Here is a 24,930-nt window from a genome sequence, read left to right as displayed (position 1 = left end):
TTGATACAATGGGATGGCTGCAAGGGAAAAGTTGTCGGTACGTAAGCACTCGCGCCAAAGTACTCTCCCGTGCCTAACCTCCCTTTAAATCAATATACACTCTGGAAGCACAGCCCAAGTCCGACAGATGTCGCCTGCGGGGCACCATCAAGGCCTCCCTCCCGATAGTCACCGGTGACAGTATAGACTCTTTTACAAGAACTTTCGGACTTTCCAGCATGTGAAGCGCCCTCATTATGCCCTTCGTTCTCTTCTTTATTTCCATTTCAAGTGCTCCGTACATATTTCTCACACGCTTTTGATACGCTGGGGTGAAATGGAAAAATAAGGAAGAGCACACCGGCTACTCCTAAGAAGCATTGAAATCTCAGCAGGCTGTTGATGTATTGCTCCGCTGCTCAAGCACCATCTCTTCTGCTCGCCCTTCAGTATGCCCGTTCTTGAAATAGAGGATTTTGTCATGGTATTGTCAAATTTCATGCACGTTTGATACCAGAGGAAATATGCCCGTGTACACGCACGCGCATTCGTATGGGTCTGCAGCTTAACTTTGTTCCGCTCGCCATACTCTGTCTGTGGCCCGAATGTGTACTGCCCAATAGCACAGACCGCTTCTTATGTATTTCACCGCTGGAGAATTTGCTTGTGCGCCCCGCCTACGTTATAAGGGTACGTTTTCGTGGGGCGGGATTCATTCAATTCATCACATTCTTTCCTGGGGAACGCATTTAACCGGACATTTCGAGATAGCGTAGAGCCCCAGCCGATATAGCAGCAACGAGGTAACAATGGCGGTTCACTATTATTAGTAAGCGGCAGTGATACACTGCTCTGCCTAAATTAATGGTACTGCACGCAACGCACACTGGTTTTTTCCGAACTTCTGAGCGACTTTCGGTCATATAATTATATACCGTGGGCCCTCGGCGTCGTCGCCTTCTTAACGCGCTGCAAAATTGCTGACCCTGCAATTTTGTAGGGTACTTTGAAGCTCGGCAACACCGCCAGGTTTCATATAAAGCGCATCGGCTCCCCCCGCGAACCAACGCAGCAGTGCTTTGTCTCACCTCTTCTTGCGGGGAAAGAATACAAAAAACGAGCAACCGGCACGGCAGCGCTGCAGGATAGCTACAGGGGAGGGCGGGGGAGGGGGGATAAGGTAAAGAGAATTTGTTATAACCCTCACATCAGGGCGCAGCGACTAGTGATAACAGCACTGCCCTGAGAACAGAAACTTATCCAATCAGTTTTCATGTAACGTTATCATTCTACAGACTGCACACAAATGTTTGGGGTGTGCAACAATCTATTATAAATCAAGTCACACAAAGTTCGCCAGCGTTCAAAGAAATAGTTCATAAAATGAACGGTGCTCGTCAGGCTTGCCTAGGCCAAGCGAGCGCGCGGTTTCGGAGCGTGCTGGCGACATCGGCTGATAGCTGCTGGGTTAGAGATAGCTTGCCAACGAGCGTGCTTGGATCTCGGAGAGACCCTGGCCGGTCGCCGTTCAGCCCGGGCCTCTCAAATTTGTACACGCCCCCACCCGCAACGGGCGCTTCTTTTCTGCGCGCCATCCGTTAACGGTGGCACCGGAGATCGGCGCACAATTTGACGCGGTGCAATATCACCCCATGAACTTGCGCAATCGCACAACATGTTCGACCGAAAGCTCTGCAGTGAATTCTTTTTGCGTGCTTTCAGATTGGTACGAGTGAGATTCACACGGTTGGCGCTGGTCGTTTTACGCGATTACGTAACTGCCTGCGGTAACATTACACCATGTTAAACGACGCGTCTATCTGGCCTGTCCCCGCTCAGGGCTAGCACTGGGGAAGACCAGCGCCCCTCGTGGCTGGTGGCTTCTGCGAATTAGAGTGGCCCACGCCAAATGACGACCGGCCCCATAGAGTTTCATAGGGAAATCTGGCACACTGTCAAGGGGAGCTGCGCTTCCGCGAGCGTTCCGTTATAGTGCCTAGAATCTACTGGCCAGTATATTCTATACTCGGTGACAACTTAAGAACGGCACCGGAAGTTGCCGCTGTGCCTTATCACCGTAGCCGGATGTTTCTCCGCGCGGCGCAAGTAGGGCGTTACTGGGAATATTTTGAACATGGCGTGAGCCGTTCCCGTGATTTTTTGGACTTAATATGCTTATAAACGACTCCAGTGACGACAAACAAACTGCGTGAGACAAGGCAGACGATATTACGCATTCATAGCAAACCCCTTTCAAAACACGCGCGCACTGACGTCACGGGTCCGGCGTTTTGGCGGAGGGATACACTACATGAGGTGGTGCCGTTCTTGAGTTGTAACCGAGTATATCCAATACAGTTCCGTCATGTGCCGGGCAGGCGTGTTCCACTTGTCCTTGGCATGCCTCAAGAACCAGCTGAAAAGTTGGCTCTGTCTGCCCAAAACGTTAATTTGTCAGTGATTATGTAGAAGCTTCATGCAAAAGGAACAAAAACAAAATGTTAGCCTTTTTTGTTGATTTTGGCTTCGAAACAAAAAAGCAGCCATATGGCTAGCTAAGCCAAGTAGGCGAGGAACGTCGCTAGCGGCAATGGCGCCGCCCACGGCGGCCCGCGACTGCAGCGACAGATTTCCCTATAGTATATAATAGTATGCAACTGTATGACCGGCCTGACCCTGTCCGAGATCTGCGAACGTGCAATGGTAACCTATCTCTTACCCAGAAGCTGTCAGCAGATGTCGCCAGCACTCTCCAAAGCCGCGCGCTCGCTTGCCCTAGACAAGCCTTACGCGCACTGTACTGAACTAAGTACGGCACTAGAGAAGCACTGCAGCCCGCTGTCTGTCCTGCTACTATCTTTTGTGCACACTTTTTTGTCCATTGCTCAATAATGATGAACATTTGTTGTGCCGAGTGCCTCGAATGTATTCTATGAAGTGTATCGATTGCATGAAGAGAAATGTGGAGATAATTTTTTTACAGCTTATATCCAGGTGTCAGCAACTTTTTGCTGTTCTTTGAACTTTATTGTTGAGATTCAAACATTCGTTCACCACAAATATTAAAAAGATTGTAGGAATGCATGAGGATGCTTCAGTGTTTAAATGTACTTCTGAATGCAGTAATTCTAATAAACCCTGAAGCGCCACTGCGTTTACAGCATAAAATGGAGCAAAACATAAAGGATAAGGATTACTGGATCCATTAAACACAAGTGGCGGATCGACAAATCTACTGACTAACTCTGTGCGGGCATGTACTAGGTGTTTGTAAAACGCCTGGTTAGTAGTACAATGAAGCCGGGTTCTGTGCACAGGAGGGTTTGCTTAGAAGTGGGTCAATATCGGCTACAGATGAATCCGAACACGCATATAAAACTACATAGCCAACCACGTGTGAAACCAAACCTCCGTCATGTACAGGCTTGTGGTGAACAAACTTTCAGCAAAGCTGTTTTGATCAAACGGTTGTGCCCCGCTTTTGACCAAGACAAACCTAATATTTGGCAACACAAAGGCGGAATGGCGGCTTTGGTTAGCTCAACTGTAACTACGACTGAATTCAGAACAATAATTGGTGAAATCGTGGGCGTTTCTCAAAAGCAGCATCTAGAACTGCTCTCAGAAAGCTCATCTCTGTCCTTTACAGTTCTTTCATTTCTACTTGCAGTTCTTTTACACTCCCTAGCTTCTACTAGCTTCTACGGATCCTGATCATCCGGAAAGAGCACCATCGAGGAAAATACGGCCGTTCTGAGCTATTTATAGCTGAAATACCGACGCCTGTTTCCTTTTACCCTTCAGCGCATCTCACCACACCACTTCTGAAAACATTTCCGCGTCTTTTTAGCTGTCCCCACCCGCTGTCAACAAACTAGCTCTGGATTGAGGGTGACACCCGGCGATGGAATTTTTGTGGCGCCGTCCTCGTGGACAGGCTTCTTGGTGAACTAGATGAGCTAGATAAATTGATGGATGACCTGGCGGCTTCAGCATCATTGAAGAGATTCTTTGCTTTGGATCCTTCTAGAAAAGCAAAGCACAAGAAAACCTTTCCGGATCGATTCACGCATCAAAAATTTAGGGCTGTATTACAGCTCTGGCTTGGGAGTGCACTGCTTTGTTTGATTTTATATCCGCCTTTTTTGCGCGGCATAGGACATTCTATCAGTTTGGGTAAATCTCTCTTCGCGTAAGTTAACTTATCTCGTTCAAAATATCCATAAATGAAACCTGTACAAAAGGAAAGTAGCCGAAGAGGCCTGTTAAAAGGCTGAGGCCTAGATCATAAAGCATTCATGAGGAAATAGTCCCACCACACGATTGGCGGCACAACCGCGTACTCTTCTTTCTCGCCAATCTGTGAGAAAGATAGCTATTATTCACTCTAATGATGTATATTGTTGGTCCTTTGGAATTTTTACACAACCACAGAGCAAAGACGATGATGATGATGGTGATGACAATGGTGACACAGGAAAATTGAAATCATGCACCCCTCTGTGCAACAACGACGATGGTTGAACGCGAAGACTTCTAGTGAGGGATTCTTTCGTTGGCCAATCCCATACTGCGAGTATGTACTATTCTGGGAGTACGCACGACTGTTTAATAATACCCACAGCAACTCTCGGGTCTGTATTTCATAGGCCTAACGTTGCGTTTGGCGTGTGCGGCGCGAATCAGTACCTCTGGCTTGCTGTTTACTTCATCATCATCATTACCACCAGCCTATATACGCCCCATCTACGCCCTATCTAGGCTATCTAGGCTTTCTCGTGAAAGATTCGTTTGCTGTCGTCTGACTTTGGACTTCGACTCGCACGCAGGTTGCACTTTGACCGTTGACGCTTTCATATCGATTTCAGCGACTATTACTTTGGCACTTCGTCATTTACTTTTCGCACACCAGACATCTTCGCTTTTCTACCATCGTCTTCATTAGACGGAAGGGATTTGAATTTTCTATTTGTTTTCAAACTTGATACAGCAGTACTTCAGGGTTTTCATTGTTGTCCTTACTTGTAATCTGGGATGGTTTACTATATTTTTGTTACAGTTATCGTCCGCCTACACCAACTGCAGATTCAGTGATTACTGTATTCAGTGGTCATTCAGTACGTCTATGCTGGCTTCATTCTCATCTTACAGGAGTTCAATATTCTTGTAGGGCAGTGCTGTGAACTGTTCACCCTGCTTTTACTGACTGCAAGTTACGTTACTTGTCCTTCACAAGTTTTATTGCTTCCTTCCTCAGATCTAGCGCATTGACGCTCCTCACCATCCTTAAATGGCTGATTTTTACGTTTCATGCTTCACCCGCCGCGGTGGCCCACTGCCAAAGGCGTACTTCTGCTGAGCACGAGGACGCGGGTTCGATTCCCCGCCCCGGCTGTCGGTTTTCTGATGGACGCGAAAAGCCAGAACGCCTCTGTGTACTCGATTTCGGTGCACGGTGAAGATCCCCAGGTGGTGAAAATTAATCCGTAGCCCTCCACTACGGCGCGCCTCACCGCCTGCGTTGCGTCGGCGCGTTAAACCCTACAATCAATCAATCAATCAATCAATCAACTTTTCATGCATCACGTGCATTATGAGTTATTTCTTTCTTTGGGACCATAGTAGCTTTTTCCGTCTCACAGCCCTATTTCCCCGTTTGTGGAAGAAGGTATCCATGTACTTCCCCTGATTTCTTTCCGTGAATACTACTGCATCCGTTCGGTATTTTTGAGAGGCGTTTTCACTCTTTCTAACCGATGGCTCTTAATCATCCCTTGAGAAGATCGGACTCGCGCAAGCACTTCTAATAAATTTGTATATCTCTATTGATACCGATCATATTTTTACCCAACTGAAGGCGTTCGCACTCCAACTGCGGCTGAAAATCCTTGAAAATCTAATGGGCTCAGGTGAACGAAGGAGAGGTTTGAGTGTTTCTTGCTCCAAATGCACGTGAATGCGCTTACACGCAAGCTGAAATCCTGATATACAAACTTTATAAGTGCACATTGGACTGGAGTACAAAGCCGCCGGGATCTGTTGGGATGGAAGAAGCCACCGTAGCGGGGCTGCGTTCCTCACCAATAGGGAGCATGACGTCAGTGTCTGAGCGCTAAGCGGTAGACATCAAAGCGGAACCATGCCGGGAGAAAAGGAAGACTTCCCGCAGCGCACTCGGCGTGGCAAGCACAGCCCATGACGTGACCACGCTGTGTGCTAAAGAGTATAAGGATAAAACAAATTGCCTCATAACCACGAAACAATATCACACTCAAATCATGTCACGCCAAGAGAACACACCAGTAACAAATCCCGAAAGGACCGCACATTTGAAAAGCCCTTCTGGCGTTCAAGTTTCGAGTGCGCTTTTCCGCCATGTTCTGCTTCAAAAAAGAAACCAAAAAAGCTTTCGAAATACTCACCGAAAACATTTGTATTTAAAAGCAAACCAATGCAAAGCCACCTCCCACCCATTTTACCAGGGAACAATTCAAAAGGCGCATTTTGATACATTGTGGTATACGAGACTAGTATACAGACCAACAACATATCCTTTGGTATTCTCCGCTGAAATAAACGATGTTTAACAAATGATATGCGTTATTTCAAATGTGTGGAAACGTTTCAGCATCTTAGTACTCGAGAAAGAGCTTTAGAAAAGGCAAGGCTCGTTTACTTTTAAAGCGGAAAAGATACTACCTAATGAATGTTCATTTGAGATAATGAAACCGAAAATATCGATAAGTAAATCGGACCATTGCAAAGATATTCAGGCTTTTTCTGCAAGAAATTACCAACAACCGCGACTAATACAACGCACGATCCGCTCAAAAGTCCAGAAATTTGTCGGGAATGTCAGATTGCTTACGAGCATTGAAGGAGATAGCCCACCGATAACCAGAGACTTGCTGCTTTGCGTCTCTCTCTACCGTTGTCAGATGGTTGAGGTCGGGGGGTCAGGGAGGGTGTTGGCACGTTAGTGCTGCTCCCTTCACTTTCATTTATTTTTCAGTGCAGAGCACTTAGGTGCTCGCCATGCCGCGTAGCTGGCTCGCTTCACCCACGTGTAGCCACACGGCGTTCCGTCGTCGCGGCGTAACCTACAGGATTCTAAAGCCAAGCGGTTATACAGTCGTAAGCGTTCGAAACTTGTGAGCCCCTGGCGCTTGTCATACATCTCCCCGATGTTTAGCGAAAGAAAAAAACTGTAGGTACATTTGAGGCAACATATATGTAATTACCCGCCAGCGCAGGCGTTCATTTAGTTAAAAATGCTCGTTGGGTTAGTGTTTACGATAGTAAGCGAAAAAAATGGCAGTGCAATGCCGGCACGTGCGCGATTAAACGCGAGCACAGAAAGAACAGAACTCCCGCTAGCGCAGTTTGAGGCAGGAGGCGCGCAAGCGCTGAGAAGGCGGGAAATTTGAGTTGCATTGGGTTGTAGCAGTGAGCGGATAACGGTGCTACAGCCAATCATGGCGAATCCATGCTCTGCGCTTCCGGAAACTTTCAGATTGAGTGGAACTGGTTTAATGTTTGTCTTTTGGCGGGACATCACTCCGAGAAAAAGACTGGCTGGCAGCGTCCCCACAATTGCAGCTCTCCTTCACGTGCACCTGCTCAACTCAAGGGCCGTCACGCCCAGTACTCACGCGGAACGCACGAGGCTAAATCTTGCTCCCCTTTGCTGGATTGCCGAGTCACCGCAGTGTTGACGCTCTTATGACTGCTCCGAAGACAAAGGTTTAAATCCCAAACGAACACAAATGTGTTTTTAGGTGTTATATATTTACCTCACAGCTGCAACCGTTTGCGTAGATCACTGTTCCGCCGCTCCTTAGCTCGAACACGAGCTACACGAGCTACACACACTTCCTTCGCACGCGTTCACTTGTTTCAAGGTAGCACAATAAGGCTCAAATGTAAAAAGTGGGACTTGCTGCTTACCATTATAGTGACAACAGGTGCGAGGGACAGAAACAATCGTTTCAACAAAATGTTCAGTAGCCACCGCGAAAACAGTGAGCCTGTGGCTGAGAAAAAAATTCAAATAGTTGGAATTTTTATGAGTTCCACGTGGCCACAGTAGTAATCCTCAGAAGCCTCCCTTTGAATCGGTATTGTTCAAGAAATACAAGAATAAGAGGAAGAATGCAACTATGCGCTCGCGAGTTGCAAATGAAACATTGCGAACTAAGTTCTGCCGAGTGCCTGTTCTCTATTTCAAACGTACGCAGAGCCCAGGGCCTGCGATGCAAACATGCGCAGAGTTGTAGGCATGCGGGCGAACCCCGGGAAAGAATGTGTATGCACTATCTAAGAATCCTTGCTCGAGAGCTTTACAAATTTTTTTTCGATATTTGTATGTGCACGCGCTCTTGTGCAGCTGAATGCTCGTTTGAAATAAAACAAGCGGAAGCGAAGAAGCAATGTGGCTTCCGAAGCAGTTGTCTCGATCAACACATCGCGTGTCTAACTATCAAGTACAAAAACTGAAGATCCCACACACAGGCGGAAATCCACGTGGAGTGAAGGTCAGGCTAGTGCGTCAAGAAATACGAGGAATGGCGAGAAGCGTTAAATGCTCAATTCCCCTGACCAACGGGTGGTCAGTCACACAACAAGTTTTCTAAGTGAGAAGTGACAAGTGGGAACAGCTGACAAAAAGCACGCTGTAGACATCGCTCTTGAAAGGCGGTAACCAATGATTTTCGAAGTTTGAGGGTTAATAATACGCTGAAAACCACCAATGTCATCTGGTTGTGGATGTTGTCGTAACGAAGAGTGACCACCTAATCGAACAAACCCCACCAAACAGCAAGCTATCACTTTGAGGGCCTTAAAATCAGTGCGTGCTTGCGGCCTCTTGGACTAAGGAAGCTAAACTCACCCCTCTACCACTCCCATTGCGTACAGAATGAAGCGGTGCGCAAACAAGTCTTCAATTGGCAATTGCGCTGCTGAAGGGCTCATTTAAAGGGTGGAAGACATGATGTCATTGTTTTCCCGTCTGGCTCGCGTAACGCGCACGACCGCGTCGCCCACACCATCAGCGAAAATGACAACGGCCTGTTCTTTGGCTTGCAGTGATAACCTAAGCTGCCCGGCTGCCAGATGAGTGGTAGCCTCTTGGAAATTCTGCCTCTTTCGCAGTGAACAACACCTCGCAAAGGTGTAACCAACCCGCGTCCGCGCTCTACCCCAGCAGCAGTAACGCTCGTAAAGACGGGAGAAGATGCAAAGAACGCTTCTGTAAAAATCTATAGACGAAGCACCAATCGCAATGATGCGTGATTCTCATTGGCCGGAGCACCTATGCGTGGCCACGAACGCCCTCAGCACGCACCTAGGGGCACGCGTTGTTTCTTCTATAGCGTGGAACACTGTAGCCTTCCGCGCTTAAAGACGGAGCGTACGCGCTTTCCAATATTTTTGAGTGGGCTGCTTGGCCGAGAGTCAAATAAAAAACAAAATTCACATTAGACACGTGTAGCTTTGATCTTCGTATACAGCTATGTCGCTCTACGCACTGAATCTATGATTTGTCGTGTGGCGGCAGAATGGTTCGGCAGCGAAGTCCGCGTGGCAGCTGGGTATTAAATGAATGAAATTTGTAAGCGCTGTTCCTCGCTGCCAGCGAACACGCAGACATTTATAACGTCTGGACCACTCAACCGCATCTAGTGTTTCGGCTGTCATTAAACGAAATAAGGTTCGGCGACCATCGCTGTACTTGCTCTGTTATTATTAGGGACAAAGTTATTTGCGAGCGCGCAACTGAGCTGTCACCGAACTAAATGGCAACCGGAAAAAGCAACCACGCTGAAACATGATAACACCGAGAGCAGAAGGAAAAGCTTTCAGCTGATCTTCCTCTTCGAGTACTTGCTGCTGATAAACAGCTACGTATGACCTTGCAATGCTGCTTTAAAGGGACACTGAAGTGAATTTGTCAAGCTCCCGTTTTTGCTTGCACTGCGTAGACTGGCTCAAATTAGCTCACTTTTCATCGTTTATCCGGTTGACAAATCGGTAATTATTTTGCAAAGCGCGAAAGAAGAAAAACTACCATGCGCGGTTTGCGGCGGCCGCACCAACTAAGGCTGTGACGTTGGGAGGAGGGGCGCCGTGATTGGACGATGCCCAAGGTTAGCAATCACACAAGTTTCGGTTTCGGTTTCGGTTCTGTAAAACATAACCAATGGCTTTGTTGGATGGGCATTCTCAATATCTCAGTAATCATCGTACCGCGCTTCTGCCATGTTGTCGGCTGTAAAATGCACAAGATAGGCCTCCCAGGACGGCTTGTAGTCGTAGCATTCACTAGCCGAGACCTACGCAGTGCATGAACGCCCTCCGCGTACCCGCAGACGCCCAAATGTCATGCGCTTTTCCCCCATATTTAGAGCTTGCCTCCCTCATGCCTGTATCGTAAAAAGCGTGTTCGCACCAGGCCAAGGGTCTGTTCATTCTCGCCTGTGCCCACTGCCTGCAAGCAGACGGTGCTTATGGCAACAGCACGCCAACGAGAACTCGCTAGCGCGCCAGTGCCAGCCTGCGCGCCGCGTTTTATGAACTAGTTCGTGTAGCCATGAACGTTGCGGCCCAAAAAAAGGTGAACTAAATATAGAAAACATCGGCGGAAAACAAAAAAGTTAACTTACAAAAAAAAAAGCGCACGTACCCGGGGGGATTCGAACTCGTGACTCGCAAAACATTTGCGGCGACATACCCAGCGCCCCAGACCGCTAGGCCACGAAGCGGGACGCGAATGCCTTGCTAATATAGGGTATATATTGTACAACCGGTTTACACTTTTATTTAGTTTTGGCATTTCAAGCCGCTTAGGTGACTATTTGTTGTACTGCGATCGTGCAGTAAGCGTCGCCCGAGTTTCCACAGTAGCTCACGTCTAGCAATTGCATTTCGTAGACGGAAAAGCGTTCGCAGATGCGTAGTCGTGCTGCTGACCGCTGTGCTTGTTCGCCCAGCGCAAAAAAGTGCTTCCCGCGCCCTAGTTTTACGCTGTACGGTAAAAATATCAGTTGATTTTATTTGCTTAGTACCTATATTGACTTCGCTGACTCTTCTCCCGCCTTCAAGAGGCCTTATATTTTTCTACTGGCGTACCAGTCAGCGAAGCGTCGCATGTGCGCTTGTGTGAAGCGACCTTGACTTGGAGCTAGATACAGTGTACAAACAAACCAAGTAAAGAAAGGCACATTCTTCCATTCACAAACGTGTCCTGGCTTCGTTTCAACTAAGCGAACGAATTGCGACCAAGCAATTTTTTTTAACCTCCTTGATTGCGACGACCCGCCGGCGGCCGGCGGACGAAACGCTGGGCCGACTGACTCGGTCGGCTGGGAGCCGTGCAGTAGCGCAGCCGTGGCGCAGCCAATTGCCAGCTCATCCCCTCCTGACGTCACACGAAAACGCCACAGAAAATGGGCGAGCGTAAAGAGAGGAGGACAGCATTTTCGAATTAGTTTTTCTACTAAATAAAATCGCGTAAACGCGCCTAGAGTGGTCGAAACATGGCCTGGGGACTCCGGACTACAATTTGCACTAGTAATCCCGCAATGTTTACATATCACTTCAGTGTCCCTTTAATATAGCCGCAAAACCAAAAACCAACAACGTGACTTTGGGCTTGACGACACTTCCGGTTCTCTGCATATAGCAACCACATCAATCTTTGTTTTCTTTTATGTACGTTCGACGCCCTTTATTTCCGGTTTTGTACACTTCTCCGTGAAGATTGGATATCTTCTAATTCGGCGATTGCGTGCTACCAACACGGCTCTTAGAAAATATTAAGGGTTTACAACTGTATGTAGCTATTTCAATGCTTCTTTAGTTCTGTCACAACTAAAGTCGTTTTAATATGAACTGATCACGTCGTCGCATGTAAAAGGCGTGAGGGTAACCATTCCTACCTACTGTATACATAATACGTATAAATGTTTACGGGATTTCGCCTCGCATTAAAAGCAGTCGTGTTTCACATTTTAAATCTTCTCTCACCACCTGCAAGATGGAAAATAAAGCTCTTTTCTTTTAGAAGAATCAGTAAAACGGTATACGGTGTAGCTGTGGTTATTATGGTTTTAAGGCCTTAATAAAGCCCCTCAAAGAGACGGATGGCTGTCTTCGTGCACGTGTGAGCCGTTGTTGGTTAGATGTGCCGTATCATTATCCCCACAGTAATTTCTCATCACCTAACCGCGCGGCCGGGATAATCCACGTATGCTCTTTGAGGGGCCTTAGGCCGAGTCCGTTTTGCAATTTGCATCTCCCATAGATGAGGATACGAAGAACAGAGCCATTTTGCATGTTCGAAGAGGTGTCATCACCGTTTTGCTTCTTATACCTTGCTCCCTCGCGCTGAAAACTGGTTGGTCATCCACTATTCTTTTTTTTTTTTTTTTGCAGCCTGATCGGGATTCTACTTCCAAATCCTCCCCTAGTAAGGAGTGATAATGGCGGTAATGAGGAAACATTTGACATACATGCAGCACGGTGTATTTAGTATAGTCCCTTTTGTTTTGGTCTCCCGGGCTGCATCGTCCCTCTCAACACACGATGGATATATACGTCATTTTACTGTACCGTTTAGTTATCCGTCAATGTCTTATTAACAGGGGAGGAGAAGTTACGATGCTCCTTTTACTTTTATGACGGGAGGGTAGGGATCACTTTTTGCTATCTCTCACGATAAATGTGACCGTTTTCCCAATGATCGATTATTGTTGTAAATAAGATGTTTTGAATAACGTTACTCAGTACTTGCATAATCCGCACAGATTATCCTGGAATATGCAGCCAGCTTTCGAAGAACATGACTCCACGAGCTCGGCTAGGTCAAACAAAAAAAAACATTTCAGTTACATGCCGCCCTCTATGTTATCACCATGTGCGTTTGGGACAATTGGACAATTATGTCTTTCGTGCCTGGTTTTCTGCCTAATTTGGCGACAATAATAAACCCGAAGAAGTGGAAATGAAGGGTGTTTTTTTAAACTGGGGTAAACGTCGAACCTACTACCAAGTAGGTGCTGACTTTTGACGTAACAATTGGAGATACAATATCATAGCTGCTGAAGTGGTTTAGCAAAATTTTACCAGTAGCGTTAATAGCCCGTGCCAAGAAAAAAAGCAGGCGTCACCAGTGGCGTTAAAGTTAGAACAAGATTTAATTGAAACACTTCACAGCATCTATAAAATCGGCCGGCAGTGCAGAGGAAATAATTAAATTGCAAAACACTTCTGAATTGGTGCGGGATTTGAGCTCGGGTAACCATAGCACCAGTCGAGCGAATTAGCACTGCACGAACACATGCACTTCACTCTTCCAGATATGAACGAATAGTTAAGGCGGTGCGTTCCACATTACAGATGAAGCTGCTTGCATGTTCATCGGAAAGAGCTACGTGAATGCCAGCCCCGGAGAACACTTGATTCTAATAAAGCTTCCACCTGAAGTTCGGCCAGCCTGCCTGCCGAAGTAGTTCATGCCAAAAGACGAAGACACGAAAGCAAAGAAAGAGACGTAAAAAAGATGTAGCTGTGAAGAAGCATTTGATACTCGCTACGCTTGCGCTTTCCAACATAGTAGAATTAGGCACAGGAAAACCTTTTCCTTTGTCTTTCTCACAGTCAAATAGCATACGTACCTCTACCTCAGGGTTATTACAGCAGACGGCGTTAGTGGTAAGACTGCACCATAGGAACACTACGCAGGGAGCGAGCATCGAGACATTTTATTCCTCCCGCGACGCGGTTATTTCTCGAAAATTCGTGAATTCGGATGCCGGCATCATAAGGCGCTACCCCAAACTAGGGACTGTGTGCAGAAACTGAACGTTCTCACCAATCGGAACGTTATTGTGTGATACAAAAGAGGCCCAATAATGCTGTAGTGTTCCACGCTTAAAGGGGGAGCTTATGCGTCCACCAAATTTTTTGAGCCGGCTACTAGGCCGATAGTAAAAAAAATCAGAATAGATGAAATAATTCCAACGCAAATATTGTTTCCATCATCAAAAATTTTCCAACGGGCGTCTCCATTGCAACTACTTTGCTCTTTTTCTGATGATGAAGTTACTCTGGCTCTGAAAAGACTATACGTTTTTCGTCCTGACCTTCCGGGTTCACGCTGCAAAAAAAACTAAGCATCCACCGACACCCTCGGGTTGCTTTCAAGCAAACCTTAATAAAACAAGACACTGATAAAAGTTCCTCAGAAATGCACTCGGCTATTTTATTTTGCTCCACTCAAAGTCTTGGTGGATACTGTGCCCATGCTCTGTTTATTCAATACGAGTTTCCCAGGGCGTTCTGAGAACTCTCCCGTTATCGCCTTCCGTGGTGACAGCTGTCAGCAAGTACCCCCTCGTAAACGACGCCCGGTAACACTGCCAAGAAACCAAGAACGGGCCTCGAAGGAGCCTCGTCCACTTCGCTGTTTTTTGTTGCTTACTAACAGGGAACAATATAAATTGAAATTCTGACACGCTGCACGGTGGCTATTAGGGTCTTAGTGCAGCGGCTCCCCGCACACAGTAATTCCTATTGATTTCTGAACTCCCACAGGAAAAATAAAAGCATAACCGTTCTGTATCTAATGGACACCGAACTCCCCCCTTCTCCGCTGACGTTTTTCTTAGTCAAAACAGCTCTCTGTTACTTCCATATATACTATTTTATTCAATTATAAATACTACAAACTTTGACACGGGTGAGCACTTTTAAACAAAAATCTGTCCATATTTTAATGCTTTGATTCTAACACGCCCATTGCCTCCGGGTGACTCTCATGTTCACACTGCCACAACAGACGGTCATTGTGTTTACAAACTTATCACGAGCGTTCGGAAAGTACCTTTGCTACTGAAACAATATTTTTCTTTCAGCGCACATTTGTTTTGCCTATAAAAGCAGCTTCGCTATTACTGAAAAAAAGTAAGCAACTAAGGTGGCGTAAACACTTTTTATACCTTTGGATGTCTTGTAGGGCTTGTTTAGCTCTTGAAAGAAACACACACAGCGCGCAAAAAAACGGGACGAAAGACGGAGGGGTGTACAACACAAGCGCTTGTGTTGTACATCCTTCCGTCTTTCGTCCCGTTGTTTTGCGCGCTGTGCGTGTTTCTTTCAAGATGATTTACTAACTCGCCCAACTTTCGGTGTTACTTGTTTAGCACTCTCGGTGTGGCTTTCTAAGCAATGCAGGTGTAAACTTGCTTTGCTTAAACTGCCACACCAGTACTCTTTTGATCATAAGATGGTAATGGCCAGATCAGAACAGCACTTTCTTACACCCCAAGTCAATCTCGTCGTTCTGCTTCGCCACATTCCGCTCGAACAACCAATCCATGCAGAAAACAAGGAGACTTTGCCGAACGACCACGTCAACCATACAATATGACTGCAAAGTTAATGTTCCTTTGATATCACGTGATTCGAACAACAGGTACGTAATGCATTGCGTTTTACAGGTCACAGCGCAGACTATATGTTTAAGTTTGCTATTCACCTATTTGCTATTTTGCACCATGCATTCTTGTATCAAGTGTTCTGTGGTGAAGACAAACCCAGAGATTGTTTGATATTGCCCCAAGTATGATTGTCAAATTCTTTCGGCTTACTTATTGCATTGACCTAACAAAAACAGCAGGTAACGTAGCGCTCATAAATAAGGTGATAAAGAACACCGCCACCCCATCCTCTTCTAGTCGCCCTATTTCACATCATTTAAAGAGTAGTAATGAATTTCTGTAGTGCCATCGTGGAGTATTTTCCACAAACTTTATAAATAATAAAAGAAGGATCTGTAAAACATTATTCGTGCCAAGAAACTTTTAATAGCGGAGATGTGGTTACTGGCAGAAAGTTAACCGTTGCAAAAAGAATACCGAGAAAATGCCGAGCGCTTTTGAGCGCGTGCCTCGGGGCGACCATGGTGAGTCTCCGCCACGCACACTGGATTTAGCAAAGAAAAAATCAATGAAAAAAGTGGAGGAACGAGGAAATGCCGAATGCTCGTGAGCGAGTGCCTCCGCCGACCGCCGAGTTTCCAGCTCACACAGCGGCTTAAATTCAGCGCTGTCGCCAGGCGCTACCGCTCTTAAAAAACTCCAGCGCTGGTGCCAAAGATGAAAGATACCTTATTAGGAGCGGTAACTGCAACCACTGCATTCGGGGGGAGCCATTATGGATAATTGGAGACGTGGATGCGAGTGTGCCACTCCTTCTCGAGACGACTTGCAGATCCCGCCACCGCTGCCTGGAGTCGATAACGAAGAGCTAGTGGAAGTATATAATGCTGAGGATGACTTTGCATCCACCACTGGGCGCAAAGAAGACGTCATCTTTGATGCATATTACGAACACTACTAGCACCACAAATATTATAAATAAACAATTAAACCGAAACCTAACTGTTTGTCTTAAACGCTCACCTACAACAGCTCCGACATTCGACTTGCGCGTGAATGCAAGCTAAGGGATTTTTTTTATTTTTTAAGAAGGAAACGTTCAGCATTTCAAACAGGATTTTATTACCACTTCTTATATATCTGCAACGTGTTTCTCTGAGTGGAAATACACTTTGCTGTAGGTCTACTCAAGAAGAACACGACAAACAATACCGTATTAACAAAGTCTAGTGTATCGGAGTGTTGGTACTCAATATTGAACGTCCATGGTGCAAAGTGAGGTGTCGACGCAGATAACTGGGCCCACGGCACAGTAAATATGGTGTCGTGAGCCGTGCTGTGTTCGTCGTCACTTTATGCATTGTCTATCCCTGGCGTATAGAAATAGCTAACTAAAATATTATTGGCCCTTTTTAATCGTGCACTACGGCCAATACTCAAGCGTTATCTCATCAGTTTTGCTCATATCGGCTAGGTGTCTGATTGGATTCCACTTGTCAAAAGGAGTTTTATTTAATGCAATACGCATTGCAATTTAATGCAATAGCGCGAATGCAAGTTTAGAAGCGCAGATACAAGAATCCAGGTCAAAAATTACGATTTCATTAGAATGTAGCCCTTCCGCGTACAGGTGAAAGCACAATTTGTCTTCTCAGTTTGTCGCAAAACATTATTCACAGTAAATGCCTCCTTGGAGGAAGTGGAACACGTGTGCTGCTTCAGGAGAACAGAGGTACACCGACTAGAATGCTACACTAATGCACTGAGAGATTTTACGTTTGGCGGTGCTGTCTGATGTGCCTATAGCAATCGTTATTCTATCACTAGAGCGAACGGAAGAAGTTTCTGATATAGTAAGTGGTCACTTGTCGACGGAAACAGCTGGTTGCCAGTAGCAGCACCTGTTTTTTAAAGCTATGTAATTCAATCCCGCGCTTTCGATTACTTGTTCTCGATTACATTTTCTCCGTGTTCGTTCATTTGCTACTGACATACTTCACTGGGCAAAATCCTAACTGCTGTAGCGATCGATGCATCAGCTGCAAAACTAATATTAGGCCGATGCACCAACCTCATGCCACACATTCCATTCTTTCTTCTGCTTCTGAGCCCAACGTTCCCTAAAAAAATAATTTGTGTCCTTTTTTCTTTGTGCAGAGCATGAAAACGCTAATCACACATCTTACGTTAGTCACGGCGGAATCAGTGCACAATAACATAATTCATTGAATAAAATTTCCATTATGGTGTATGCGTTTAGCATGGTAGTAATAGTAATTCCCATTTACTGCAAGTTTCAGCGTAGGGACTTGTAAAGAGATTTTTATACTACTTCATCACCAATTTACCCCTATCCGTATACTTCTCCGCTTGTCTGTAACGTGTGACAAGTCATACTCCATACTATCCGGAAGAACCACGCGAGCGCAAAAATGACCGTTCAACAGTTCCCACCACACCCACGTGACGGTTCACAAGATGGCGACGTAGTTTGCGGGACGTTTCAGTGCCGTGTGTGTTTGCACAGGGTTAGCAGTGAGTTTTTAACACGAAAGTGTTTTATTCCGGGATTCGCAAAGATTTCACTTACGTCATATCCGTCACGGAAGTGACGCCAGTACAACGAAGCAGCGGCCTCTAAAGGGTGCACCCTCGCACACGCACACACAGTCTTTTTGCAGGGAATCATCCCTTAGCATAAAGAGTACGTTATACTTAGGGCTGCTCGTTTTTGGGTCTTATATTTTAACACGAAAGTGGTTTTGCCGGGATACACTAAAATTTACCTGACGTCATATCCATCATGAAAATGATGGCAGTACACCTTTGCCGAAGCGACCTGACAGCAGGACGTTGATCACCAAGCACACCCACGAGACAGCCGCCGACCCGCAAATCATGCTCAGCTGCAGATGTCGCTGCACATTTCAGTTTCGTGTTTTACAGACCACAGTTTTTTTTTCGTAGAGGACCCCAGAAGCTCACAGATGAGGCCTTTTATAAACGCGCCACTCATATCTAGAAGTGTAAGCGCCGTGAGGAGTCCCTGAAAGAAATTCATACGAACCACTAAAAATCATCATACCAGCGCTCAGGTGACATTTTGTTTTTGCTTTGCTGCTAACCTAGCAGCAGATATCTATCAGCCCTGCCCATGCACCCGTTCCAGACATCACAACAAGCGTGTTACCGTAGTGAACGTTCAGTTAGTCCAGTTTTCAGAATAACGTAGGGACCAAGCGCTTATGGTACAATGTAAATAGTCGAATTTGCTTTAGACTGATTATATGAGTGTTTTACAATATATGCATTTGTTTAGTGATTTACCATGAAATCACGAAATAATTGAGGGTTAAAGCGACCCCGCAGTTTTACTTTTAATCATGCCAAGCTGCGGCTCTTACGGTGGCTGTTTTTTCCTGCTAATAATTGGGGCTGCAAGAAGACAATAGCTATGTGCTTGTTCATACACAGCCGTACAATTTTAGAAGTATTATGGGCGGTTAAGGCAACTGACACTGCGAAAACAGTGCAGCTGTGGTGTTTCGAAGAAACTGCACTACTACAAAATTTGGGTAATGATATGACACTGCAGCGACAATGGTCAAACAATGAATGAAAATTCAGTGCCCCTCTACTCTGTGAAGAAGCACGACCTGCGAAGCGGTGGTGTGTAATGCTAAAGCCGTCTTAGCGAGAAATTTTCATGTATGTTTTTTCTGCAGAGTTCCCCACGCATTGACAGTATACAGTAATTGGGCAACATGTACAAGTTTAAACTAAATGATGATGACAAAGAAACTTAACTCGACGTAGTGGCAGTCGTCTTAGCGGCTAAGTCGCATATAATGCGTGTCGGGGTAGCTTCGATAACACAAATGTTAGAGCCGTTTTCTGTAACCACCCTCCCTCCGTAGATTGCACATTCTTCGCTGTTCAACACCAATGTAGAAAAGGAAGCATACAACAACCCTCCCGAAGTAGGCTACACCTTTAAACAGAAATGCTTTGCTGAAAATAATAGTTTTGGTGAAATATAAATTATCTTATATCAAAATATGAAACCCCAAGGACCTTTTTTTGTGAGTTTGTTTCCATAGTGGGACCAGGTTTTTGCTTAGCGGACAAACCCGCTCCGGAGAGAGCGTGAGACGATACCAGTACAGACTGTTGTCAGGCCCAGCCCTAAAATACCTCCGCTGTTAAACTTTATATACCTAGATTTTTTTTACCATCGCATCATTAGTATAACAAGCGAGCTAGCGCACATGCAGAGGGTTCATGTACGTCGGTCAAAAATTCAAATCTACGATTCTCTCGAGCCTTTCTTCTTCAACAAATTTCTCTATTTGCCCATTTACCCTTTCCTCCAAGCGGTATAGCAAACTAGGCCCACCTTTGGCCTCGTCTCTTCCTTCCATGGGTTTCTTTCAACATTGCATCATTAGTGTAACTATTGAGCTGAAGAATATCCAGAGTAATCTTGTAGTGGGATTGACGAGTACTTACTGAAAGAACACGCAAGCACGCCACTACTTAGTAATTACTCATGGCATCCGGTAATATGCAGACCTCTAGATCTTTCCTCTGGGTTTCTTTATTAGGACGCACGTGAAAATGTTGAATCGCAACCATAGTTTGAAGAAAACGACGTCACCATCCCAATGACATATACTACAACGTTCCCGTTCTGACCGCTATCTGGTTCATAGGCGCTTCCTAGTCAGCACAGCCAAGCGCCGCAAGGCGCCATCTAGGGGCATGCTTGAAGCTATGTACACGTGCATGTGGCCCTCAATTTAATGTAGTGTAATAGTTCCGCTCCTGCAAAGCAAAGATCCAAATACTGGTTCAAATTCTGTTACCGCTTTTTTTTTTCATTTTCAAGGGTTTGTCACATGTGAATATTAACATTTGTTGTTACGCGTATAATGTATTTATGACGTCTTTATGCATATATAAATGAGATTTCGGGTATTTGCGTTGCTTTCGGCCAGTTTCAGATCCTGCGTATTGTACGTTTTTGCGGGTTTTCCCCTTTTAGGTCGGTTTAGGCTATTTCTGTTGAATATTTTTCTACACCCTGGTATCGACACCAGGCTACCTCTGCGATAAAATCAAAAGCGTTAAATCAACGAGTGCTCCCGGCAATGTCTAAAGGGCCCGAAAATAGAGGGCTTTCTTGAGGGAATCTTGAAGAAAAAAATGAACCTCCAAGAACTCTTCCGCAGTTGGGAATTATCGGATAAATGTATAAGCCGGTCTTTTATGCACCCATCCCTTTATTGCCGCTCCCGTAGAGTTCACATATGCAACTGCAAATACATAAATCCTGCGTAAATTCGCAGTCTAAAATTCAAGCAGGTAGGGCCTAGGGCCTACAATGAAATACTTTTCAAGACATCAACCACACCCCTGAACGGTAATTCACTCAGCGCTTTAAGCTCAGATTTGTTACTCAGATTTGTTACAACACAAAGATACATATCTAGGAAGACATTTCTTATAAAGCAATATAAGGAGTGTTATAGCAAAGGGCGAGGGCCATAAGACATTAAAAAAAACATTTCATCGAACCTTATAAATAGGTGAATAGCGCCATACACCAAGCCTCTGATATTCGAATTCTCTACATGACATAATACCCTGCTGAGAAGACATTTCTTCAAGAGCATGTTACATGTCAAAAAATGTTTGGTTGCTGAAATTTTCTCGTGCGGTGTGTGAAAACCGACGGATTTTCGATATCGTTAATTCAACACAAAGTGCTTCAGCGTGCAAAGAAGTTCCCGTAACATTTTTGAAAAACTGAAACAACCGCGCCTCAACCAAGGCCTACATGAAGAGTGCACTTGGACACTGAAGAAGAAATTAAAATGCTGTGTTTTAATGCGGAAACACTAACAGGCACTAAGAGCGAAAAAGCAGTTATCATCGTCGCCGCCTCTAGTAGTGAAATGTCCCCGTAATGCCGATTTGCCCCAACGGGCAATGGGGCTAAAACGTTGGTTCAGTTCACCCGAGAAAACATTCCTAGGGCACTTCAGTCTTCCTAAGTTGTTTGAAGACAAAAATTGGCCACGTATCTGCTCCTTTTGTTGCAAATGTCGGCCCAAGACGATAGTCGACTGGCTCCCATGGCAAGTAAACGAATCCCTTCTCTTTCCCGCTAACCTGTCATGGGGTTCATCTCACGTCTCGTTCCTTCCAAGATAACACGCTAGAGGTTTGCTGACGTCCATTTAAATTTATCGCGTTCCACAGCTCCCAGTCGGGTGCCTCGATGCCTGCGCTGCCGCACAGCGGAGACGCCTGTGAATCTCAGCACACTACTGAATATTCTAAACCCCGTTGCCCAATTCAAGAGCGTTCCAAGTGGAACGTGGGACCCATCTAGTAGAACCTGTGGCGGCGCCCCAGCGGCGATGGCGCTGGGGCTGAGTGACAATCAACGAGTGCGGGCCACGCGGGGCCAGTGCGCAAGCAGCCACGAACGCCACGAGCATGGAATCAAACTGGGTCCGAGTTTTTGGGTGCACGTCATAGCGTTCGGACGCGTCTCGGCTCATCTGTCTGTCGCATTCTCGACATTGGGAACCCGGAAGCTGCAGCGGAGTCAAAGGGCCACAATGGACCCTCCTCGCGACACCGGTGGTAATTCGGCGTCCCCCGTTGCCTCTTCAGATGGCATCTTCGCTGTCGCCTGCCGTTTGCCCCCCTTCGGCGCTCAGCACCCCGACGTGTGGTTTCTTCAAGCTGAGGCAACTTTCTGAGTGAGTCACATCACGTAGCAAGAGACCCGCTTTAACCACCTCCAACCATCTCTACCTATTGAGATCCTGGTCGGGGTTCGCAACATCCTCGCAAACCCAACTACCACGAACCCTTACAACACATTAAAGGCGGCCATCTTGAGCCGTACCAGGCCTTCGGAACGGCAGCGTTTCGAGAGGCTGCTTTCTGCAAAGGAATTGGGTGATCATCGACCTTGCAGCTCCTTCGCGAACTGCAAATCGTCATTTCTACCACGGACTCCCTCTTGCTGAAGGAACTTTTCATGCAACGGCTTTCCTAGTCTGTGCAGATGATCCTCGCGGCGGCTTCTGACCTCCCATTGTCCCAATTGGCCGCGCACGTCGACCAGGTAATGGAAGTCGCCACATTACATTATTCTCCATCCATGGTGGCATCCGGTGGATCTTCCGAACATACCAACGTGGTGGAACCTACCACCTGGCCCTCAGCGGCATACGACGATGTCACCGCTCTACAAGAGCGCTTGCGAAACCTGGAGGAGCTTGTCACGTCTCCTGGCTACCACTCGTCGCAAGGGTGCAACACTCGTCGGTTTCGTCGTTCTCCCCGTCCCTCGTCGCCGCACGTTTACCGTCAGGAATACACAACGCGCCAGCAGCCTCGCCACACTGATTCTTTGGGTCATCGCCGCTTCGGTTCCACGGCTCAACGTTGCAACAATCCTTGTTGCTGGTCGGGAAACGCGGCAAGGGATCGTTAGCGGCGACGACTGATTCCCCAGCCAGCGACAGTCGCCAATTCTATGGCACGGATGCAACGAGTGGACAACGTTTTGTAGTTGACAGTGTTGCTGAAGTGAGTGTGCTCCCCGCTAATTCCTGTGACCACACTCAACCACCCATGTGCCATCCCTAAGCTGTTAACAAGTCCAGCATCCCCATGTAGAGAAAAAAAAATCTCTGATGGTAAACATCGGCCAACGCCAGGCGTTCCGCTGGATTATCCTCGCGGCCAACGTGAGTCACGCCATTCTAGGAGCCGATTTTCACTCGCACGTCGGCCTCCTTGTTGACATGGCCCAAAAAAGAATCCTGGATGCCGCAACCGGCCTTTTTATTACAGTCCGATCGTCTACCGTCTACCCGTTCGCCTTTACGCTTCTTTGCGACCTACCTTCTCCTTACCGAGAGTTGCTGAATGATTTTCCTTCCTTTACTGCACCTCCCGACTGGAAAAAGCCAGTGAAGCATGACGTCCTTCGTCAGAGCATTGCAATCGGTCCCCCTATGCATGCCGTGGCGTGTGGCCTAGCTCCGAAGACACAATAAATCGCGGAGCAGGAATTTCATCAAATGATCGAGATCGGCATTGCTCGCCCGCCTTCGAGCAACTGGTCCTCGGTATTACACATGGTCCCGAAGAAATCAGGTGACTGGAGACCCTGCGGTGACTACCGCTTCATGAACGTTGCCACTGTACCCGACAGGTAAGCCCCACCTAGTATACAGGACTTCACCAATAACCTCAGGGGATGTACCACATTTTCAAAGCTTGACCTCAAAAAGCCTACCACCAAATCCCTCTAGCCACGGATGACGTCGAGAAAACTGCCATCATTACACCGTTTGGCCATTTCAAATTCACCCGGATGCTTTTCGGGTTGCGCAACAAAGCGGAGACTTTTACACGCTTCATAGATGTCGTCCCCCGTGGCATAACTTTTGTGCTCGCCTACATAGATGACGCTCTTGTCGGCAGTTCATCGCCTTCTGAGCACCTGCACCATGTACGGATAGTTTTCGAACGCCTTACAGAGCGTGGTCTCCTTCTTGGGAGTGAAAAGTGCGCATTTAGGTTGCCGTCGCTGGAGTTTCTCGGTCACCTCGCTGACCGCAATGGAATTCGCCCTCTACCAGACAAAGTGAAGGCCATAATCGACATCCCTCGGCCTGAGTCCTTACGCCAGCTGTAAGGACTGCGAAATTATTACCGACGGTTCATTCCAGACTGTGCGGCCATTGTGCACCCTCTCGAAATTTCCCTTCAAGCTTCTAAGTCTCCGAGTGCAGGCTTGAATGGCCTGTAAGTGCCGATCGCGCATTTACTACCATCAAGGAGCGCCTGGCCTCTGCTACTCTCCTTGTGCACCCGCGCCACAACGCTCCAACGAGCCTGATCGTAGACGCTTCCCACTTTGCGGTTGAAGGGGTACTTCAGAAACGCCTCCACGAACGTGGCACCCGCTCGGTGTCTTTTCGAAGAAGCTTTCTCTAAGTGAGCAACGATACAGCACTTTCGGGCGGGAGCTCCTGGCGGCATACCTCGCCGTTAAGCATTTCTGTTTTTTCCTTCAGGGCCGCAGCTTTGTGACCTTCACCGATCACAAGCCTCTCACGAACGCTTTCGAGTCATCGAAGACTACATATTCTCCACGAGAGACACGACACTTGGCGCACCTTGCAGAGTTCACGACTGACATTCAGCATGTCAAGGCAGTTAACAACATCCCAAACGACGCCCTTAGACGTATTTCGTCCATAGAACGCTCCGGTTGCAGTACTCAGGAGTTGTCTGAGGGCCAACGACATGAGGAGGAGGAGGATAAACTTTATTGGGAGCATCGTAATGTGGTTTGGGGCCCTCATTCCAGGACTCCATTGGAGACCCCTGCCACTACGGCCCTTTCCACCAGCCTAAGCTGGGAATCGAGACCGGAGCTGGACAGCTCCTTCTCCCACTGCTCACGGGAAGGGTG

The sequence above is a fragment of the Haemaphysalis longicornis genome, unplaced genomic scaffold (assembly GCF_048455015.1).
Source record: "Haemaphysalis longicornis isolate Haplotype H1 unplaced genomic scaffold, Haemaphysalis longicornis Haplotype H1 scaffold_5, whole genome shotgun sequence".
Lineage (NCBI taxonomy): Eukaryota > Metazoa > Arthropoda > Arachnida > Ixodida > Ixodidae > Haemaphysalis > Haemaphysalis longicornis.
This window is presented reverse-complemented; position numbering follows the sequence as displayed.